The sequence below is a fragment of the Scyliorhinus torazame genome, chromosome 14, assembly GCF_047496885.1.
Source record: "Scyliorhinus torazame isolate Kashiwa2021f chromosome 14, sScyTor2.1, whole genome shotgun sequence".
Classification (NCBI taxonomy): Eukaryota; Metazoa; Chordata; class Chondrichthyes; order Carcharhiniformes; family Scyliorhinidae; genus Scyliorhinus; species Scyliorhinus torazame.
The window spans coordinates 215,533,710-215,542,146 of record NC_092720.1 but is presented as its reverse complement, the minus strand read 5'-3'; positions in this window follow the sequence as shown (position 1 = coordinate 215,542,146).

The following is an 8,437-nucleotide window of genomic DNA, read 5'->3' as shown; positions in this document are numbered from 1 at the left end:
TGAGGGTGTGAGTGTGTGTGAGTGTCAGTGAGTGTGAGTGTGTGTGTGAGTGTGTTGGTGTGTGAGTGTGAGTGTGTGTGTGAGTGTGTGTGAGGGTGTGAGGGTGTGAGTGTGTGTGAGTGTGAGTGTGAGTGTGTGAGAATGTGTGTGTGTGAGTGTGTGTGTGAGTGTCTGTAAGAGTGTGAGTGTGTGTGTGAGTGTGAGCGTGTGTGTGAGTGTGAGTGTGAGTGTGAGTGTGTGTGTGAGTGTGAGTGTGAGTGTTGGTGTGAGTGTGAGTGTGAGTGTGAGTGTGAGTGTGAGTGTGTGTGTGTGAGTGTGTGTGTGAGGGTGAGTGTGTGTGTGAGGGTGAGTGTGAGTGTGTGAGAATGAGTGTGTGAGTGTGAGTGTGTGTGTGAGTGTGAGTGTGTGTGTGTGTGAGTGTGAGTGTGAGTGTGAGTGTGTGTGTGAGTGTGAGTGTGAGTGTGAGTGTGTGTGTGAGTGTGAGTGTGTGAGTGTGAGTGTGTGTGAGTGTGAGTGTGTGTGTGAGTGTGAGTGTGTGTGTGAGTGTGTGTGTGAGTGTGAGTGTGAGTGTGTGTGTGAGTGTGAGTGTGTGTGTGAGTGTGAGTGTGAGTGTGTGAGAATGTGTGAGTGTGTGAGAATGTGTGTGTGTGTGAGTGTGTGAGAATGTGTGTGTGTGTGAGGGTGAGTGTGAGTGTGTGAGAATGTGGATGTGTGTGTGAGGGTGAGTGTGAGTGTGTGTATGAGTGTGAGTGTGTGTGTGTGTGAGTGTGTGTGTGAGTGTGAGTGTGAGTGTGTGTATGAGTGTGAGTGTGTGTGTGAGTGTGAGTGTGTGTGTGAGTGTGAGTGTGTGTGTGAGTGTGAGTGTGTGTGAGCGTGAGTGTGAGTGTGAGTGTGTGTGTGAGTGTGTGTGTGAGTGTGAGTGTGTGTGTGAGTGTGTGTGTGAGTGTGAGTGTGTGTGTGAGTGTGAGTGTGTGTGTGAGTGTGAGTGTGTGTGAGCGTGAGTGTGAGTGTGAGTGTGTGAGAATGTGTGTGTGTGTACATCTCAATATGAGCGTCTGGAATAATTGAAGTCAATGCAGCAGCTGTCAGCTTCACAGTGTTAGCTCCTCTCCAGATGCAACACACAGCAAGAAGAGTCTGTATTTATACAGTCAACTTAACATGGACGTGCCATGAAGATATTTCCATTCCGATTTCTCCCATCCAGTAACTCGCCGCGATCCCACCAGTCTGCTCCACCTGCTTTGCCCCTTCCCCGAAACCTTTTCCCCCTTCCATCCGTCCCCTCGCTCCACATATCTGCGAGTAAGCTGGCTGGCATCTTCAACCGGCCTGAATGAAACCGACGGACGTCTCGTATTATCGTCGACAGAGCGCGGAGCGGGCCATTCTGTCCTCTAGTGCCTGCTCTCTGGCAGACCTATCCAATTATTCCCAACCCCTCTGCTCTTGCCCCATAGCCCTGTGGATTTTAATCTCTTCAGGGCTTTAACCATTGTCCATCTGAAAGCTGACAACACCAGGCTAAAATCCAACAGGTTTGTTTGGAATCACTAGCTTTCGGACCACAGCTCCTTCATAACGTGACTCACCTGAGGAAGGAGCGGTGTTCCGAATGTTAGTGATTGAAAACAAACCTGTTGGGCTTTAACCTAGTGTCAGACTTCTTACTGTGCTCACCCCAGCCCATCGCTACACCATCTGAAAACTGGCAGTAAAACTGCTTCCTCCCCTCTTTCACACAGCACATTCTCCATCCTACCAATTCGCTGTGCAAAAATGCTTCTCCTGTCTCCATTTGCTCTTCTGCCAATTATCTCAAACTTGTGTCCTCTGTTGTATTGACCTTCTCTCCAGTTAGAGCAGTTCCTCTTTGCTGCATTCAAAAACTCCTTTAGATTTGATGACATAAACCACCTCGTCTGCATGGGGTGTCGCTGTGATTCAAGTATCACATGGCCCCTCTCCTGTTGCCCAATAAAGGCAAAGTTAGCCCAAATTAATTACCCTCAAAGTATATCCTTTTCGGCGCAAATGACTTTCAATCTGCTGATTTCATTCGCAAAAGTCCCTCCAATTCCCTGAGGTCACAAGATGGGGAAGTCCACTCGAATCCCTCTCAGAATATACAGACACAAGATGTAAACCGTACAGTTGACCATTTGGCCCCATGGTCCTCCACTGCCATTCACCAAGCTCATGGCTGATCGTCTCAATCAGCTCCACCTTCCCAGCCCATTCCTCAATTTCATTGGGAGCGAACTCTTCCACCCTGTGTCTTTGCACTGGGCAGCCATGGCCTCTTGGGTTAGGGAATTCTTCAGATCCACAACCTTATCCGCGGAGAAATCTCCATCTTAAGTAGTCAACCCCTGATCCTGAGGCCGACTGTGGCCACATAATGTCGATTCCCCAGTCAAGGTGAAACATTTTCTCAGCACTCTCAAATCCCTTAAGAATGTTAGATGTTTCAAGTTGATTGCCTCCTCCGAACTCCAGGGGATTCCAGGCCTTGTCCACTCAATGGCAAAATGCAGTCATCCCAGAAACCACTCCAGCGAACCTTTGTCGTATTCCCTCCAGTGTAGGTATGTCCCCCGCTAGATGCAGAGGCCAAAGCTGCCCGCAGTCCTCCTGGTGTGACCTGAGTAATTCCCTGCCTAATTGCAATAAGACTTTTTTCCTCTTTTTAGCAAAGGCTAACATATCATTTGACATCCCAGTGGCTGTCTATACTTGCAAGACAACTTTCTGTAATTTCTTAGGATGGGGCGACGTTGGCTAGACCAGCATTTATTGTCCGTCCCTAATTGCCCCTTGTCAAGGTGGTGCTGAGCTGCCTTCTTGAAGCCGCTGCAGTCCCTGAGGTGTTGGTACACCCACCGTGCTGTTAGGGAGGGTGCTCCAGGATTTGGACCCGGTGACACTGAATGAACGGCCGATATATTTCCCAGTCAGCATGGGGAGTGACTTGGAGGGTAACCTCCAGGTGGGGGGGTGATCCCAGGTATCTGCTGCTCTTGTCCTTCTAGATGGTGGTGGTCGTGTGTTTGGAAGGTGCTGCCTGAGGAACCTCGGTGAGTTCCTGCAATGAATCTTGTCGATGGTGCACACGGCTGACACTGTCCATCGGAGGGGGAGGGAGTGAGTGTTTGTGGAAGGGACGCCGATCAAGCGGGCTTGATGGAAATGTCAGTTTGCTGGGTGACGTGAATGATACTTGTACAAGATCACCCAGGTCCCTCAGAACGAAATCCTTTCTCAGTCTTTCACCATTCCAAAAATATTCTGTTCTTTTTCCGATCAAAGTGGATAACTTCACACTTTGCCACACTTGCCAAAACTACCCCTCCCGCTCTGTCCGTTCTCCTCACTGCTTACATTCCCACCTGACAGTCGATCGTCAGCATTTTCCCCGAACTCTGATCTGGGGCGAAATTCTCCTGAAACAGCGCGATGTCCACCGACTGGCGCCCAAAACGGCGCCAATCAGACGGGCATCGCGCCGCGCCAAAGGTGCGGAATGGTCCACATCTTTGGGGGCCGAGCCCCAACATTGAGGGGCTAGGCCGACGCCGGAGGAATTTCCGCCCCGCCAGCTGGCAGAAACGGCCTTTGTTGCCCCGCCAGTTGGCACGGAAATGACATGTCTGGGTGGCGCATGCGCGGGAGCGTCAGCGGCCGCTGACAGTTTCCCGCACATGCGCAGTGAAGGGAAAGAGTGCCCCCACGGCACAGGCCCGCCCGCGGATCGGTGGGCACCGATCGCGGGCCAGGTCACCGTGGGGGCACCCCCTGGGGTCAGATCGCCCCGCGCCCCCCCCCCCCCCCCCAGGACCCCGGAGCCCGCCCGCACCGCCTTGTCCTGCCGGTAAATAGGTGCTTTAATTTATGCCGGCGGGACAGGCAATTTATCGGCGGGACTTCGGCCCATCCGGGCTGGAGAATCGAGCGGGGGGGCCCGCCAACCGGCGCGGCCCGATTCCCGCCCCCGCCGAATATCCGGTACCGGAAACTTCGGCAACCGGCGGGGGCGGGATTCACGGCAGCCCCCGGCGATTCTCCGACCCAGTGGCGGGTCGGAGAATGACGCCCCTGATTTGAAAACAGTACCCCGCGATTCTGGATTCGCCCACAAGAGGAAACATCCTTTCCATGTCCATCTCGTGCAGAATCTTGTAAACTTCAATCAAGGCACCCCTCACTCTTCTAACCTCCAGTGGAACCAAGTCCGGCCTGTTCCAATGTATTCTCCGACACAACCCGCTCATTCCAGGTGTCAATCTAGTAAACCTCCTCTGAACCGCCCCCAATACCTTTTCGCCCTGTCTCGACACTGCACACAGTGCTCGAGGTCAGCAAACCGGATACATTACCGTCAGCCCCTTCAGCTGCTGCATCAAAAGAGGAAGCAACTGTCTCTCGCCTTCGTGGTTCTGAGTTACATCCTGCCCACCCGAAGTCTCCCGTTTATTGCTACGCTCCCTTTCCTGTCCATTAGCTAATTCTCAGTCCGCGCCAATGTATTATCAAAAACCTCATGAGCCCTCATTTTTCTTGATGAACGTTTGCACGGCAAATATCAAATGCTGAGCAAATTGGGCTTAAATTCTCTGGTGTTTAGAGGAGTGAGAGGTGATCTCACTGAAACCCACAAAGTTCGTCAGGTGGGCGATGGGAGATTGGGTGGGGGAAAGGGGCGTGGGAGCAAAGTCTCAGGGTATCTCATTATCTTTAGGGATTGGTTCATCTTGTGCATGGAGGGAGGGAGGGGGGGCTGGTCCCCATGTCTGCGGGGTGAGGGGGTGTTCTTTTTCCAGTGCAAAATGGTTCCCCGATCACGGGATTCCCGGCAAATCCGGCTTCTTCCTGCCTCCCCACCACCACCACCGCGCCAGTGTGGGCCACGCCTGCAGATTTGTTCTGCACCAAATTGTCCGGCTGGGAAGCCGGGGAGCCGAATGCCGGTTTTCTCTCCTCGGCCAGCTCTCTGCAACCAATGGAAAACTCCACCCAGTTCAGCAGATAAACCATTTATTCTTCAAATGCTAGCCATTGTTTTGCTACGAGTATATCCATTAAAATAGCTCTCCCAATCAACCTTCGTCAACTTTCCCCTCATACATACGTGCTGTACTTTTGTTCAGATTTCAGATCTTACTTCGGGATTTAACCAAATCACCCTCCAACTCAAAATACGATGTCAACATATTGTGCTCACTCTTTCCTAGAGCTCCCTTCCGTATAGTTCAATTAATCAATCTCCTTTTCTCCTCACTAAGACCTAAACAGTCTGTCCCCAAGTTGGTTCCTCATCATGCTGATCTAGAAAACTAATATTTACCCAATCCATAATCTCGTCCTCAAACATCATTGCTGCAAACATGGTTTTCTAGTTAATTTGTAGATTCGAGTCCCCATGGTTACTGCTATACTATATGTCAATATAATTTCTGGATTTATACTCAAGCCGACACCAGAAATGCCATCTCCCCATGTTTTACCCTAACTGCGGCCTAACTAATTTCTCTTTTTGATTTTGAGTGTCACGCCGCTCCAGCTGCCGATGCCGGCGTCAAATGGGAGCTGCGGGGCTGCGCATGCGCGCTGCGACCGGCGCGGTTGGGCGCATGTGCGGTGGCTCCCTTCTCCGCCGGTCCGAGAGGCCGGCCTGCCGATCGGTATGCCCTAATCGCGGATCAGGCCACAGCGGAGGCCCCCCCCCCAGATGGATGGACGCCGAGGTCCCGCGGGTAAGACCACACGTGGACGGCGCAGGCGGGACTCGGATTTCTTTTGCAGCCGCTCGGCCCATCCCGGGTGGGAAATTGCCGTGGGGGGGGAGCTGCTTAGAGCTGCCCCTCACTGGCGCCGCGCGATTCGAGCCTGGCCCAGTGATTCTCCGGCCCGGCGTGGGCGAGAGAATGTGTGAGCGGAGAGCGGATAAAGGGAGAGCGAGAGAGGGTCAAGGAGAGAGAGAGTGAGGATAAGGGGGAGGGAGCCAGAATGAAGGGGAGATAGAACAAGATAGTGGGGAAGAGAAAGAATGTGAGGAGGGTGAAAGAAAGTGTGAAGGGGATTAATAAAGACACCACGGGGAAGAGTGTGAGAGAGAGGGTAGAGAGTGTGGTGGGGGAGAGTATGTGTGGGAGGGGCAGGGTGAGGCAGAGAGAGTGTGTGTGTGAGGGGTAGAGAGTGTGGTGGGGGAGAGTATGTGTGGATGGGGCAGGGTGAGGCAGAGAGAGTGTGTGTGTGAGGGGTAGAGAGTGTGGTGGGGGAGAGTATGTGTGGATGGGGCAAGGTGAGGCAAAGACAGAGTGTGTATGGGTGGAGATAGAGGGTTTAAGGAGAGTGTGAGAGGGGATGAGACTAAGGGGAGGTAAGAGGGGGGAGTGAGAGAGTATGAGAGGGGTCGGAGAGTATGCTCGGGAGAGTGTATGTGGACGGGGCAGGGTGAGGCAGAGAGAGAGTGTGTGTGTGAGGCGGAGAGAGTGTGTGTGTGAGGCGGAGAGAGTGTGTGTGTGAGGCGGAGAGAGTGTGTGTGTGAGGGGGAGAGAGTGTGAGGGCGTGGTAGAGAGAGTGTGTGTGTGAGATAGAGAGAGTGTGTGTGTAAGGGGGAGAGAGTGTGAGGGCGTGGTAGAGAGAGTGTGTGTGTGAGATAGAGAGAGTGTGTGTGAGGCAGAGAGAGAGTGTGTGTGTGAGGCGGAGAGAGAGTGTGTGTGAGGCGGAGAGAGTGTGTGTGTGAGGCGGAGAGAGTGTGTGTGAGGCGGAGAGAGTGTGTGTGTGAGGGTGAGAGAGTGTGAGGGCGTGGTAGAGAGAGTGTGTGTGTGAGGCGGAGAGAGTGTGTGTGTGATGTGGAGAGAGTGTGTGTGTGAGGCGGAGAGAGTGTGTGTGTGAGGGGGAGAGAGTGTGAGGGCGTGGTAGAGAGAGTGTGTGTGTGAGATAGAAAGAGTGTGTGTGAGGCAGAGTGAGAGTGTGTGTGATGTGGAGAGAGTGTGTGTGTGAGGGGGAGAGAGTGTGAGGGCGTGGTAGAGAGAGTGTGTGTGTGAGATAGAGAGAGTGTGTGTGAGGCAGAGAGAGAGTGTGTGTGTGAGGCGGAGAGAGAGTGTGTGTGTGTGAGGGGGAGAGAGTGTGAGGGTGTGGTAGAGAGAGTGTGTGTGTGAGATAGAGAGAGTGTGTGTGAGGCGGAGAGAGTGTGTGTGATGTGGAGAGAGTGTGTGTGTGTGGCGGAGAGAGTGTGTGTGTGATGCGGAGAGAGTGTGTGTGTGAGGCAGAGAGAGAGTGTGTGTGTGAGGCAGAGTGAGAGTGTGTGTGATGTGGAGAAATTGTGTGTGTGTGAGGGGGAGAGAGTGTGAGGGTGTGGTAGAGAGAGTGTGTGTGTGAGATAGAGAGAGTGTGTGTGAGGCAGAGAGAGAGTGTGTGTGTGAGGCGGAGAGAGTGTGTGTGTGATGTGGAGAGAGTGTGTGTGTGAGGCGGAGAGAGTGTGAGGGTGTGGTAGAGAGAGTGTGTGTGTGAGATAGAGAGAGTGTGTGTGAGGCAGAGAGAGAGTGTGTGTGTGAGGCGGAGAGAGTGTGAGGGCGTGGTAGAGAGAGTGTGTGTGTGAGATAGAGAGAGTGTGTGTGAGGCAGAGAGAGAGTGTGTGTGTGATGGGGAGAGAGTGTGTGTGTGAGAAGGAGAGAGTGTATGTGTGAGGGGGAGAGAGTGTGTGTGTGAGGCGGAGAGAGTGTGTGTGTGAGGGGGAGAGAGTGTGAGGGCGTGGTAGAGAGAGTGTGTGTGTGAGATAGAGAGAGTGTGTGTGAGGCAGAGAGAGAGTGTGTGTGTGAGGCGGAGAGAGTGTGTGTGTGATGTGGAGAGAGTGTGTGTGTGAGGGTGAGAGAGTGTGAGGGCGTGGTAGAGAGAGTGTGTGTGTGAGATAGAGAGAGTGTGTGTGAGGCAGAGAGAGAGTGTGTGTGTGAGGCGGAGAGAGTGTGTGTGTGAGGCGGAGAGAGTGTGTGTGTGAGGCGGAGAGAGTGTGTGTGTGAGGCGGAGAGAGTGTGTGTGAGGGGGAGAGAGTGTGAGGGCGTGGTAGAGAGAGTGTGTGTGTGAGATAGAGAGAGTGTGTGTGAGGCAGAGAGAGAGTGTGTGTGTGAGGCGGAGAGAGTGTGTGTGTGATGTGGAGAGAGTGTGTGTGTGAGGGTGAGAGAGTGTGAGGGCGTGGTAGAGAGAGTGTGTGTGTGAGGCGGAGAGAGTGTGTGTGATGTGGAGAGAGTGTGTGTGTGAGGCGGAGAGAGTGTGTGTGTGAGATAGAGAGAGTGTGTGTGAGGCAGAGAGAGAGTGTGTGTGTGAGGCGGAGAGAGTGTGTGTGTGAGGCGGAGAGAGTGTGTGTGTGAGGCGGAGAGAGTGTGTGTGTGAGGCGGAGAGAGTGTGAGGGCGTGGTAGAGAGAGTGTGTGAGGCGGA